Raw genomic sequence first — 12,259 nt, 5'->3', positions numbered from 1 at the left:
TTGCTTTAAATGTGCACAATGACTTGGCCTATACAGCCATCTGAGGCAATGAATTCCACAGATTCGGTACCCTCTGGCTAAAGAAATTCTTCCCCAATTCTGTTCTATTGGGACATCCCTCTATTCTGATCCCATTCCCTCTGGTCCTAAACTCTCACTCCAGAAGAAACATCCTTTCCACATTCTAGGCCTTTCAATATTCGATAGGTTTCAATGAGATCCCCTTCATTTTTCTAAACTCCAGTGAGTACAGGCCCAGAGCCATCAAATGCTCCTCATGCAATAACCCTTTCATTCCTGAAATAATTCTCGTGAACCTTGTCTGGACCCTCTCCAATGCCAGTACATCTTTTCTTTGACAAGGGGTCCAAAGCTGCTCACAGTAATCCAAGTGTGGTTTAACCAATGTCTTCAGCTTTTATATGCTAGACCTCTTGAAATGAATACTAACATTGCATTTGCTTTCCTTCCAGTGACTCAATGTGCAAACTAACCTTTGGGGAATCCTGCCTGAGGTTTTGCACCTGTGATTTCTGAATTTTCTCTTGAAAGACTTGAAATAGTTGTAGAAAATTGAGAAATGATTAGGATCATTACCATTTAAATCTGATGTGTGATGAGCTTGGTATTGAACTGATGATGAGAAAGATCATGGGAATGAAAGGGTTAAGGTATGAGGAGAGTTTGATCGCTCTGGACCTGTAGTCACTGGAATTTAGAAGAATGGGGGGGGGGGGCGGGGAGGAATCTCACTGAAACCTATCAAATATTGAAAGGCCTAGATAGCATGGATGTGCAAAATATGTTTCCTATGGTGGGAGAGTCTATGACCAGAGGGCAGGCCTCAGAATAGAACAGTATCCCTTTAGAACGGAGATTAGGAGAAATTTCTTTAGCCAGAGGGTGGTGATTCTGTGAGATTCACAGCTGTGGAAGCCAAGTCATTGGGTATATTTAAAACAGAGATTGATAGGTCTTGATTAGTCAGGGTGTCAAAGGTTATGGGGAGAACGCAGGAGAATGGGCTTGAGAGGGATAATAAGTCAGCCATGATGGAATGGCAGAGGGGACTCACGGCCAAATGACCTAATTCTGCTGCTTTGGCTTATGGTCTCATGGTTTAACTCAGACTAACAGAGAGGACGCATGGACCATTTGAGCCAAAGGGACTGTTTCCGTACTGTATTACTCAATGTTCGGGTAATAGTGATACTGGACATCAAAGTAGAAAAATAAGAAAACATTCTTCAATGTTTTCAAAGAGCATAGAAGTAAGCAGGATTAAACCTGTCCCACCTTCAGTACGATCTTTTACCCAAGCAACGGTTTGCTGCAGTAACTCCTGACGGCAATGAAATGAAAGAGGGGATGGATAAGGGAGAGAAGATAAAGGAAGTATTTGTTCTGAACTGGTATCTTGCCTTCAGATTTCAAGAGAAATAGAATATTCAGATTCAGATTTATTCAACACATGTACATCAAATAATGTAGTGAAATGCATAATTTGTGTTAACATCCAACACGCCAAGATTGTGCTGGGGGAAGCCTGCAGGTATCAATGCACATTCTAGCACCAACAGAGCGTGCCCACCACGTTCAGCAGAACAACACAGAACATGCCAAGCAAAAAAACAACAACAGCAGAGCAATTCCTAACACCCACCTGCCCATCAGCGTACAAGCACGTACTGGTAAGGCTCTGCAAACCTGTGCTAGCCAACTCACGGAGTATTCAAGGACATCTTCAACCTCTCATTGCAACAATTATACCAGTGCCTAAGAAGAATAATGTGGGCTGCCTTAATGACTATCGCCTGGTAGCACTCACATCAACAGTGATGAAATGCTGAGAGGTTGGTCATGATTGAATTCCCGCCTCAGCAAAGACCTGTACCCATTGCAATTTGCCTACCACCACAATACAAAGGATGATTGATAAATTTGTGGCCTAGGGTAGAAGGAGTCAATTTCAGAAAACCTAGCACATTTATTTTTCAACATAGTCCACTCCAACATTTATACACTTAGTCCAGCGGTCGTGAAGCATATGGATCTTGGACCTCCAGAAAGTATCCACAGCACAGGTGATTGATAAGTTCATGGCCTAAGGTAGAAGGAGATGAGTTATTCAACGCTCATTACACGCACATGCAGTTCAGCTCTTTGAGTGATTAGGCAGAAAGTTTGAAGTTAATAACTCATCTCCTTCTACCTTAGGCCACAAACTTATCAATCACCCCGGCTGTGGACACTTTCTGGAGGTAATGTGCTAGGTTTTCTAAAATTGACTCCTTCTACCTTAGGCCACAAATTATTAATCACCCCTCATAGGTCAATGGCTCTCCACACACCTTTAGACCACCTGGACAACACAAACACCTACATCAGGATGCTGTTCATCAACTATAGCTCAGCATTTAATACCATCATTCCCACAATCCTGACTGAGAAGTTGCAGAACCTGGGCCTCTGTATCCTCCCTCTGCAATTGGATTCTCGACTTCCTAATCAGAAGACCACAGTCTGTACAGATTGATGATAACATATCCTTCTCACTGACTATCAACACTGGCAAACCTCAGGGGTGTGTGAGCCCACAGCTCTACTCTCTATATTAGTGGTTGCCAACCAGTCGATCACAATCAACCGGTCGATCTTTGAGACTTTCCCAGTAGATCCCGAAAAAAAAAGAAAAATAAATACACAAGTACATTATGCCTGATAAACCTTTTGATGCAAATATGTAGTAACTTCTACTTTGAAAAAGGACCACTCGACAACTTCATGCCCAAAAGGAACAACTTTATCTAGGACAATAAAACAATATTCGCATACAGAGGTTTTCGCTAATGCGCATTGGGCAGAAAAGATCAGAAGGAAAACCCCGCAACCCGGAAAACAATCTCTCTTTACAAACAGTTTTCTGTAGCGGGAGTATTGCTATATTACCATAATCCTAATTGGTATTAATTTATCTCTATAATGCTCACATTACAACACTTCTCCTTTAAATTCCAACATTCCCCAAATGTAAAAGAAATGGGTAACAAAAACAGTGGTGTCATTAGCTTGCGTACCTCTGAAACTTATACTAGTGTCTCAGTAATACCAGGAAATACCAATACCAGAAAATTTCCAATACCAGGAAAGATCAGGAGCTGAAATTGGGGTTGAAGGCCCTGCAAACATGCTGCTCAGAGGACGTGGATACACAAGTGTTGAAGGACTTGTCACTCTGTGAATATTTTTCACGACAGTTCGATGAATCTCTGGATGTAATGCAAACAGCTCAGCTTGTTGTATTTGTCAGAATGGCTTTCCAGGATTATACAACAAAGGAGGACTTCCTCACTCTTTTGCACTTAAAGGAGAGAACGAGAGGTGAGGATATTTACAAATAGTTTTTAAAAAAAGTCCGTGAAAGTGACATCTCCATTCATAAACTGGTGGCAATTACTACTGATGGGGCCCCAGCAATGCGCGGTGTGCGGTTGGTTTTTATAGCACTGTGCCGTAATGACCTTGATTTTCCCAGCTTCCTGGATTATCACTGTGTGATTCATCAGCAGCCCTTGGCTGGGAGGGTTGTGGACTTTTCTCATGCGATGACACTGGTAGTCAAACTGATAAACTTGATTCGAGCAAAAGCGCTTCAGCACCGCTTATTCAAGGTGTTTTTGGATGAGCTATGGCCTGTTTGATTTGCTAGTTACAGTGTTGACAAAAGCATTTTATATAATTAAGATATAATTAGCCCAAATAAAGGGCCTCAAGTTGGAAGTACAGTCTGAGCTGTTATTTCTCTAAATGATTTAGTAGGTCGATCTTGCCTTTCACTAAGGCCAAGGTAGGGGATCTTGGGCTTAAAAACGTTGGTGACCACTACTCTATATACACACCACTGTGTGGCTAGGCATAGCTCAAATACCATCTATAAATTTGCTGATGATACAACCATTGTTGGTAGAATCTCAGGTGGTGACGACAGGGTGTACAGGAATGAGATATGTCAATTAGTGGAGTGGTGTTGCAGTAACAACCTGGCACTCAACGTCAGTAAGATGAAAGAGCTGATTGTGGTCTTCAGGAAGGGTAGACAAAGGAACACATACCAATCCTCACAGGGGATCAGAATTGGAGAGAGTGAGCAGCTTCAAGTTCCTGGGTGTCAAGATCTCTGAGGATCTAACCTGGTCCCAACATATCGATGTACTTATAAAGAAGGCAAGACAATGGCTATACTTCATTAGGAGTTTGGAGAGATTTGATATGTCAACAAATACACTCAGAATCTTCTATAGATGTACAGTGGAGAGCATTCTGACAGGCTGCATCACTGTCTGGTATGGAGGGGCTACTGCACAGGACCGAAAGAAGCTGCAGAAGGTTGTAAATCTAGTCAGCTCCATCTTGGGTACTAGCCTACAAAGTACCCAGGACATCTTTAGGAAGTAGTGTCTCAGAAAGGCAGTGTCCATTACTAAAGACCTCCAGTACCCAGGGCATGCCCTTTTCTCACTGTTACTATCAGGTAGGAGGTACAGAAGCCTGAAGGCACACACTCAGAGATTCAGGAACAGCTTCTTCCTCTCTGCCATCCAATTCCTAAATGGACATTGAATCTTCGGAGACTATCTCACTTTTTTTAATATACAGTATTTCTGTTTATGCACATTTTAAAATCTATTCAATATACGTACTTGTTTATTTGATTTACTTGTTTATTTATTATTATTATTTTATTTATTTTTATTATTTTTCTCTGCTGGATTATGTATTGCATTGAACTGCTGCTGCTAAGTTAACAAATTTCATGTCACATGCCGGTGATAATAAACCTGATTCTGATTCTCATTCTAATACCAATACAGGCCCTTTTTGGCCTCCAGCAAACTTTGCCTTCTGCTTCCCCAGAGGGACTTGCAAACCTTGGGCTCCAGCCATTGGGCATTGACCTCTGGATCTTTGGTATCGACCCAGGCTTGCTGAAGATTTTGAATGAGGGTCTGAACTCCAGGTTTTGAATACCAGGCTCACTGATGACAGGACCTGAACACTAGGCCTCGAACTCCAGTCTCACTGACTTGTGTACCTAGGGAGTCACCTTTGCTCGTGTTTCCTGCCCACATGGAACGCCGTTCCAGAGCCTGCCAATAACTCACTGCACTGCAGCAATCACCAGCCTTTATCCATGCTGGTCTGTCAGCTCAGCATCTGACCACGTTTGTGACACTGACCTTTGAAGGAAAAGCAGATGCTTAGACTCTGTCCTGTCCTCTAATTCCCCACATCTCTGTCCCTAAACCCTAATCTGACCCCTAACTCCCCTCTGTCCCCAAAACCATCAATTCAAATATAAAAAAAACAGAGAGAAGAAAAATTCTTCTGTTTCCTATTTCTGAGAAGCAATAAATCAACTGGGTGTTGTTTTAGTCGCTGTATTTTTTTTATTAAACAAAGAATTTACAGAGACTCTAAAATAGAGGATAATTTTCTTCACTAGTATTCTTCACTTGTAATGCTTTAGATTCTAAATAGTAGAAGGATGACTTCCTCAACCATTTCACTCTGCATCAGTTTAATCTTAAGAAATATCATTGCAGCTTTTAGCCATTTTTAGCAGGGAAAATCACAAGTTCATTTGGAGAAGTCCCAGAGCTCTCAAAGGAAGATATGAGTGGGAACTCCAGCTGATAGTTCAGAAAATGTTATGAATTAGATAGGGCTATATTTTTTGCTTACCTTGGATCTACTTTTTCACATTCAACATCAGATGGATTGTTAGCTGCGAGAAAGTAGGTCCTTTTATGATATATTCTCTGCAGAAGGTCTATTTCCACACCATGAATCAGTGTGACATTCAGAATAAAAACATTAGTTGTCATTTTCTTCACACTGATCCTCATTATGGTTCTCTGTAAATGATCAGATCTTTAGCTGCACTCTGTACTTCTTCTTCTTGGATTCAGAACGCATCAGTAATTTCAGAATCACTTACATCCAATCCATCCCCTCAGCTATGCAGTACTGGTAGAAGCAGAAGGTTAGTGATATTATGCTACACTTGAAAGGTTTATTTTGATTCTCTTTTCTTCAATACGAATCATATACAGTAGACGGCAACAAAATGGGAGAACTCAGGGACCTACTTTAACCATTGTATTATACAGAATGCCACTTAACTCAACTTTATTCACCCCAAAACTGAACCGCTTCCACAACCTATAGGTTCACTCTCAAGGACGGACTCTGCAACTCATGTTCTCGATATTTATTGCTTATTTATTCTTTATTATTATTTTGGGGTTTTTTGTACTTGCACAGCTTGTTGTCTTTTGCACATTGGTGGTCGGTCGATCTTTGTTGTGTGCTGCTTGTCATTGATTCTGTTTTGTTTCTTTGTAGTTGCAGTGAATGCCTGCAAGGAAATGAATTTCAGGGTAGTATATGGTAACATATACGTACATTGATAGTAAATTTACTTTGATTTTTGAACATTGAGCAGTTTTCAACTAACTTGCTTTCCAAAACCCTATTAATGCTCAGAAGGTGGAGCAGTTTCCTTTCATGCCTTCCCCCTCCCTGTCCTTCCCAAATGCCCAAACTTCCTAATCTGCAATAGAGAGGGATGGAGGAAAGGAGAGAGTTTCTCCTACAAATCTTCTGGCTGTCCATGTTAACATGGAACAGGATGGAAGTGTGTGAAGTCAAGATAACTTTAATCTACTTATCTATTCTTACAACTTCATTAACACCCTTAGAGAAACTAGGACATAGAGAATACTGAACCAAATATGATTCTTTCGTATAAGCAACAATCATTAGGCAAATCCACCCCTTCTTTGCCCTTTGGAATTTGGGAGATTCTAAGTTTTTCAGGGATCATAGTTTACTGAGAGAGATAAGGAATAAACTGATTTATTGATTCATAAGGAATTTACAATATCAACGATAATCATAGCTTTACCATACAAAATGTCCACTCACAGAAGATGTGACGATTAGAGTCTTCGATTCATAGAGCACAGAAACAGGCCCTTCGGCCCATCCAGTCTGTGACCTCACTTCTATTGGTAAGTCAAACTATAAGCAGTGATAAATCAGGGTTAACTACTGAAAGATCTGGTCTCGGTTGTCACTTTCATTCTTGGATATCATCTTCTTCAGCAGATAAGGTATAAAGCCGCGTCTACTAACAGCTCTATTGTCAGGAACTCTCAAGGTAACTGTCAACTTTTCATCTACTGTGCTTAAATTTTGACGAGTTAATAGTTGTTCCTGTCCCAAATTATCTCATCCTATTATGATTAACATTAGTAAGCATCTTTGACAGCATGGACAAGTTGGAATGAAGGACTAGTTTCTGAGCTGTAGAGCCGCGTGAATCTATGAATCTGCACTGTTGTATGTTTCTTTTACTTTACATATTTTTCTACCTGACCACAAACCAGCATACCTACTTTTGAATTTCGTTAAGTGAATGGTATGAATTAATTCCTCAATCCTTTTGTCTGCAACTTAATTTTAACCATATTATTTACAGTACTGTGTAAAAGTCTAGATATATAGAGCTAGGGTGCCTAAGACTTTTGCACTGTACTGTGTTAACACAGTGGAGAGTGAGTTCGGAAATCTGGCGGGGGTAAATGGTGTTGGGAATGGTGAGGGTGGAGTGCTGTGGGAGGGGTGTGTGACAGGTGGCAGAGAAGGAGTACCAGGTTCAAGGGTTGGTGGCACGGGTGCAGACACACCCAGCCCTGAGACTACAGGCAAAGTCATGTTTTTTGGAATGTTGCATTCGCCGCAGAGGGAGTGAAGTTAAAAAGTAGGGGAAACTTGCTCAAACCATTAGTGATACTACATCTGGAGTACTACTGAGGATTTTGGAGGCATGTAAATTAATTTCTGGGATAAGTTTGTTGCCTCATGAACAAGCATTGAGCAGGTTAAGCCTAACCTCACTAGCATCTGGAAGAGTGAGCAAAAATGGTTCGAAGTGAGCTTGACAGAAGAGATGCTTCAAGGATATTTTCAACGTTCAAAGTAAATTTTTATTATAAAATAAGTATATGTCACCACAGAACAATGAGATTCATTTTCTTGTGGACAAACTCAACTAATCTATAGAATAGTAACTATAATAGAATCAGTGAAAGATCGCCCAGCTACCGTGTTCAACCAGAGGGCAGAAGACAACAAACTGTGCAAAAGCAAATATAAATGAATAGCATTAAATATTGAGACTATGAGACAAGGAGTCTTTGAAAGTGAGTCCATTGGTTGTGGGAACAATCCAAATTTTGGGGCAAGTGAAGGTGAGTGAAGTTATCCCCTTTTGCCTGATGGCTGAGAGGTAGTAGCTGTTCTTGCTGAAGAAGTGGAGAATGTTTCAGTTGAACACATTGCCTAGTTAGGACAGAGCTGAGGAGGACTACCTTCTTTCAGAGGTTTAGGAATTTTTAGATCTCCCTAAACCTGTGTAATTGAATATAAGCAATGCTAAGATAGACTGTATTTGGTCTGTTTGGCAGACAAGGGTTAAGGGGAATGTGTGGAAAAGTAGATCTAAGGTTCAGATCAGATCAGCTATGACCATCTGTATTTTTATTTATTTTATTTGAAGTTACAGCATGGAAACAATCCCTTCGCAACCAAGGAACCCATACCCTCTAGTTCCACCTATGTGACCAAATAAACGATAGATCTTTGGAATGTCAAACAAGAGAAAATATGCAGATAATGAAAATCCAAGCATCTTTGGAATGTGGGAGGAAACCAGAGTAACTGGAGGAAACCCACATTGCCTTGGGGAGAATGTACAAACTCCTTATACCTGTAGGTGATGGCAGAATTGTACCCAGGTCACTGGCACCATAGTAGCGTTATGCCACCACTACACTGCCATGCTGCCCAACTTAATTGGTTTGAAACCCCTCCCCCGTAGGCAACAACTTCTCCTGATGCTTCTGTTCTTTTCCATTTCTGTAATTTCATCTCCCTCAGCGTCACTTTCTGTTTCTTCATGATTCAAGATTGGAGTTTATTTGTCGCATGTACATCGAAAGGTACAGTCAAATTGCTTTGTGTTGACCACCAACGTATCCTGGAGATGTGCTGGGAGCAGCCCACAAGTGACACCACATACTACAGCACATAACATGCCCACAATGCTCGGTAGAGAAATGCAGGACAAAATAAGCAGCAAACAACAACAGCAAAAACAAACTCTGTTCCTCCCTCTCACCCACATACATACACAGCCTTTTTAACCCCAGGACAAACCTCCATCAGACGTGGGCTCAGCCCCGACATGCCAACATCACCCTCTTTATATTCCACATATTTCCCATCATCCCTTCTGGTGATTCACTTTGAGGAACAAATAACCCTGAAGAATCCTTGCCCACAGAGAAGAAGGGAAAGGGTGAGGAGCACATTTGCAGATTGCGGTTTTGAATTCAGGCTGTCTTTGCAGATGTAAATCACATTAACTATCGAGAGCCACAGATTTTATTACAAGCTTCTTCCTTAATATTAATTATTACACTGGCTTCACAATAATAAATTCAATGAATAATCATGCTGCATTAATCTGAGCCATTTTGCAATCTATTATTTAAATTTAACTCCTATTGCAGCGCCTTTCACTATAACATGCCATTCTGCTCTGTCTTACGGCTCACTTGCTTCCAGAGAAATTAGATGAAATGTTCTCCCATATATTAGTTATAGCATGCTTTGATAAGTCACCACAGGGTAGCAACGAGTCTAACAGCATTTCCTATTCAGGAAAATCAGATTGTTCTTCATATTGTGAAGGTGGTTTACTGTACAAATTAACTCAGAGGTGTTGGGTTTTTGTGCTGCTATTCCCCTCTCGGACCAGTACACCATTCCGGATACTTTTGGGAGGAAGACAGCATCTCAGGAAAAAAATACAGTAACAGCCAGATCCGTGGTGCCAACACAGGTATGGTTATAGATCAGGATAGGTTGAGGACTAGGTAAGCAATGATAATAGGAGATTCTTTAGTCAGAGATAGATGTCTCTGTGGCCAGCATTATGTTTTGCTTCCCAGGTGCCAGGGTCATGGATGACTCTGAGCAAACAGGAGCAGCTAATGTTGAGGAAGCAGGGAGTCTGCAGAAGAACATAGACAGATTAGGACAAGGGGCAAAGATGAGGCAGGTGGAATATAGTGCATAGCTATGCACTTTTTTAGAAGCAATAAAGGTGTGGACTATTTTCTAAACGGGAAGAAAATTTTAAAGTCAAAGGTGCACCTTATGCAGGATTCCCTGTAGGTCAGCTCACAGGTTGAATTGCTGGTAAGGAAGACAAATGCTATGTTAACATTCATTGCGAGAGGGCCAGAGTGCAAATAGGATTCAGAGGGGGTTCGCAAGAATGATTCCGGCAATCAAAGAGTTATCATGTGAAGAGCTTTTGTTGGCTCTGGGCCTGTACTCAAAGAAGATTAGAAGAATGAGGGGAGAATCTCATTGAAACTTATTGAATATAGAAAGGCCTAGGTGGAGTGGATGTTGAGAAGATGTTTCCTATAGTAGGGGAGGCAAGAACTAAAGGGCGTACTCTCAGAACAGAGGGATCATCAGGCTTACTTCCAAGGACAGGTGTTGACCTATACAAGAAGGATGGATTGAACCTGAATGGAAGGGACACCAAGACACTTGCAGGGAAGCTTGCTGGAGGAACTCAGCAGGCCAGGCAGCATCTATGGAAAAAAGTACAGTCGATGTTTCCAAAAAGTTGGGAAAAAAAGGAAAGCTACTCTTGTCTACTCACCCCTCCCCATTGATCTCCCTGTAAGTAGAACAAGTGCCTCACCTGCCTGTACACCTCATTTCCCAACGTCATCCAAGGCTCCAGACAGTCCTTCCGGTTCAACAGCAAGCATATCAGGGTCATCTACTATATCTGGTGCTCTACATTAGTGAGACCCAGTGTAAAAAAATTGGGGTCGAGCACTTTCGCTCCATCCTCCACAAAAGGCAAGATTTCCCGTTGGCCATCCATTAAAATTCTACTTCTTATTCCCATTCTGATATGTCAGCCCATGGCCTCATTTGCAGTCATGATCAGGCCACTCATGATTAGGGGAGCAACACCTCATATTCTGTCTAGATAACCTCCAACCTGACAGCCTGTGCATTGATTTCTCTAACTTCCGTTAATATATCCCTCCTTCCACTTTTCCCATTGCTCACCTGCCCTTTGCCTTCCTCTAGCGCCCCTCCTCCTTCCCTTTCCCCCAAGTTCAACTTCAGCCCTTTACCTCTTCCACCTATCACCTCCCAGTTTCTCACTTCATCTCCTCTCCGCCACTCACACACCCAGCTCTCTTCAGACAAAGTTCTTTCTCATACATCAGCCCTTCTTCCCTTCAGACAAAGATCCTCTATGCTTTTTAAATTTGTGACAAATCTCCATCTTGGACCACGAGGATTTAGTTTGTTACAATCACGACAAAATGCTGGAGGAACTCAGCAGGTCATGCAGCATCTATGGAAAAGAGTAGAGAGTCGACGTTTCGAGCTGAGACCCTTCTTCGGGACCGTTGCCCTCCCCAGTGTACAAGTAAGCCTGACTTTCATTTGATATGGACAACTGGAGAAAGACATCAATTTTTGCCATTTCTCTCAGAACTTGCTCTCTGACAGGAACTCAGTGGTAGTGTCTGCTATTCTCACTTACTTAGAGATAATGTCAGTCTGCTGGAGGCTGTACAACTATCATTTAGGTTGGGATTGCTAATCACAGCAAGCAGCTGTAAAAGACTGGGAGAGAAGACGTGTAGAGTAGACAACAATTTACACTTAATCCATTTCCCTGAGGTAAAACACATTGAAGTATTAGATAATAGATACTTTAAATGCATTTATTCATCATTGTCTAAAGAAAATCTTCTAGGTCAAAATTGGAATTACACCAGACCCTAGTGGATCAGGTAAGATACTGCCCATTAGAATGAGCTACAGCTGAGGTTGCTGTCAATAGTTGTAAAAGAACTGTGGTGTGCAATCTGCTGGATATTTCCATGAGGGAAATATTTTTACCTTTTGAATGTCTGAGTAATGACAGATAGTTCTGAAGTGCTAATAACAATTATTTTCATGTCTACAGTAATACACTCCAAATAGGTTGTAGAGTACAGAGAAAGGGATAGGTTTGTTTCTGAGGGACACTTAAACACAATAGATTCTGGAGACACTGGAAATATTGAGCAAAATCCCTAAA

The 12,259-nt window shown here is 41.4% G+C and overlaps 1 protein-coding gene across 12 annotated transcripts in view; it reads left to right on the top strand.

Moving 5' to 3' along the window:
• Positions 1–12,259, top strand: part of celf4 (CUGBP, Elav-like family member 4) — a 1,266,734-nt gene that overhangs the window by 737,706 nt on the left and 516,769 nt on the right. The window lies entirely within an intron of this gene.

Source organism: Hemitrygon akajei, chromosome 13 (genome assembly GCF_048418815.1).
Source record: "Hemitrygon akajei chromosome 13, sHemAka1.3, whole genome shotgun sequence".
Taxonomy (NCBI): Eukaryota; Metazoa; Chordata; class Chondrichthyes; order Myliobatiformes; family Dasyatidae; genus Hemitrygon; species Hemitrygon akajei.
The sequence above is the reverse complement of the archived record's forward strand: the minus strand, read 5'-3'. Positions and strand labels throughout refer to the sequence as shown.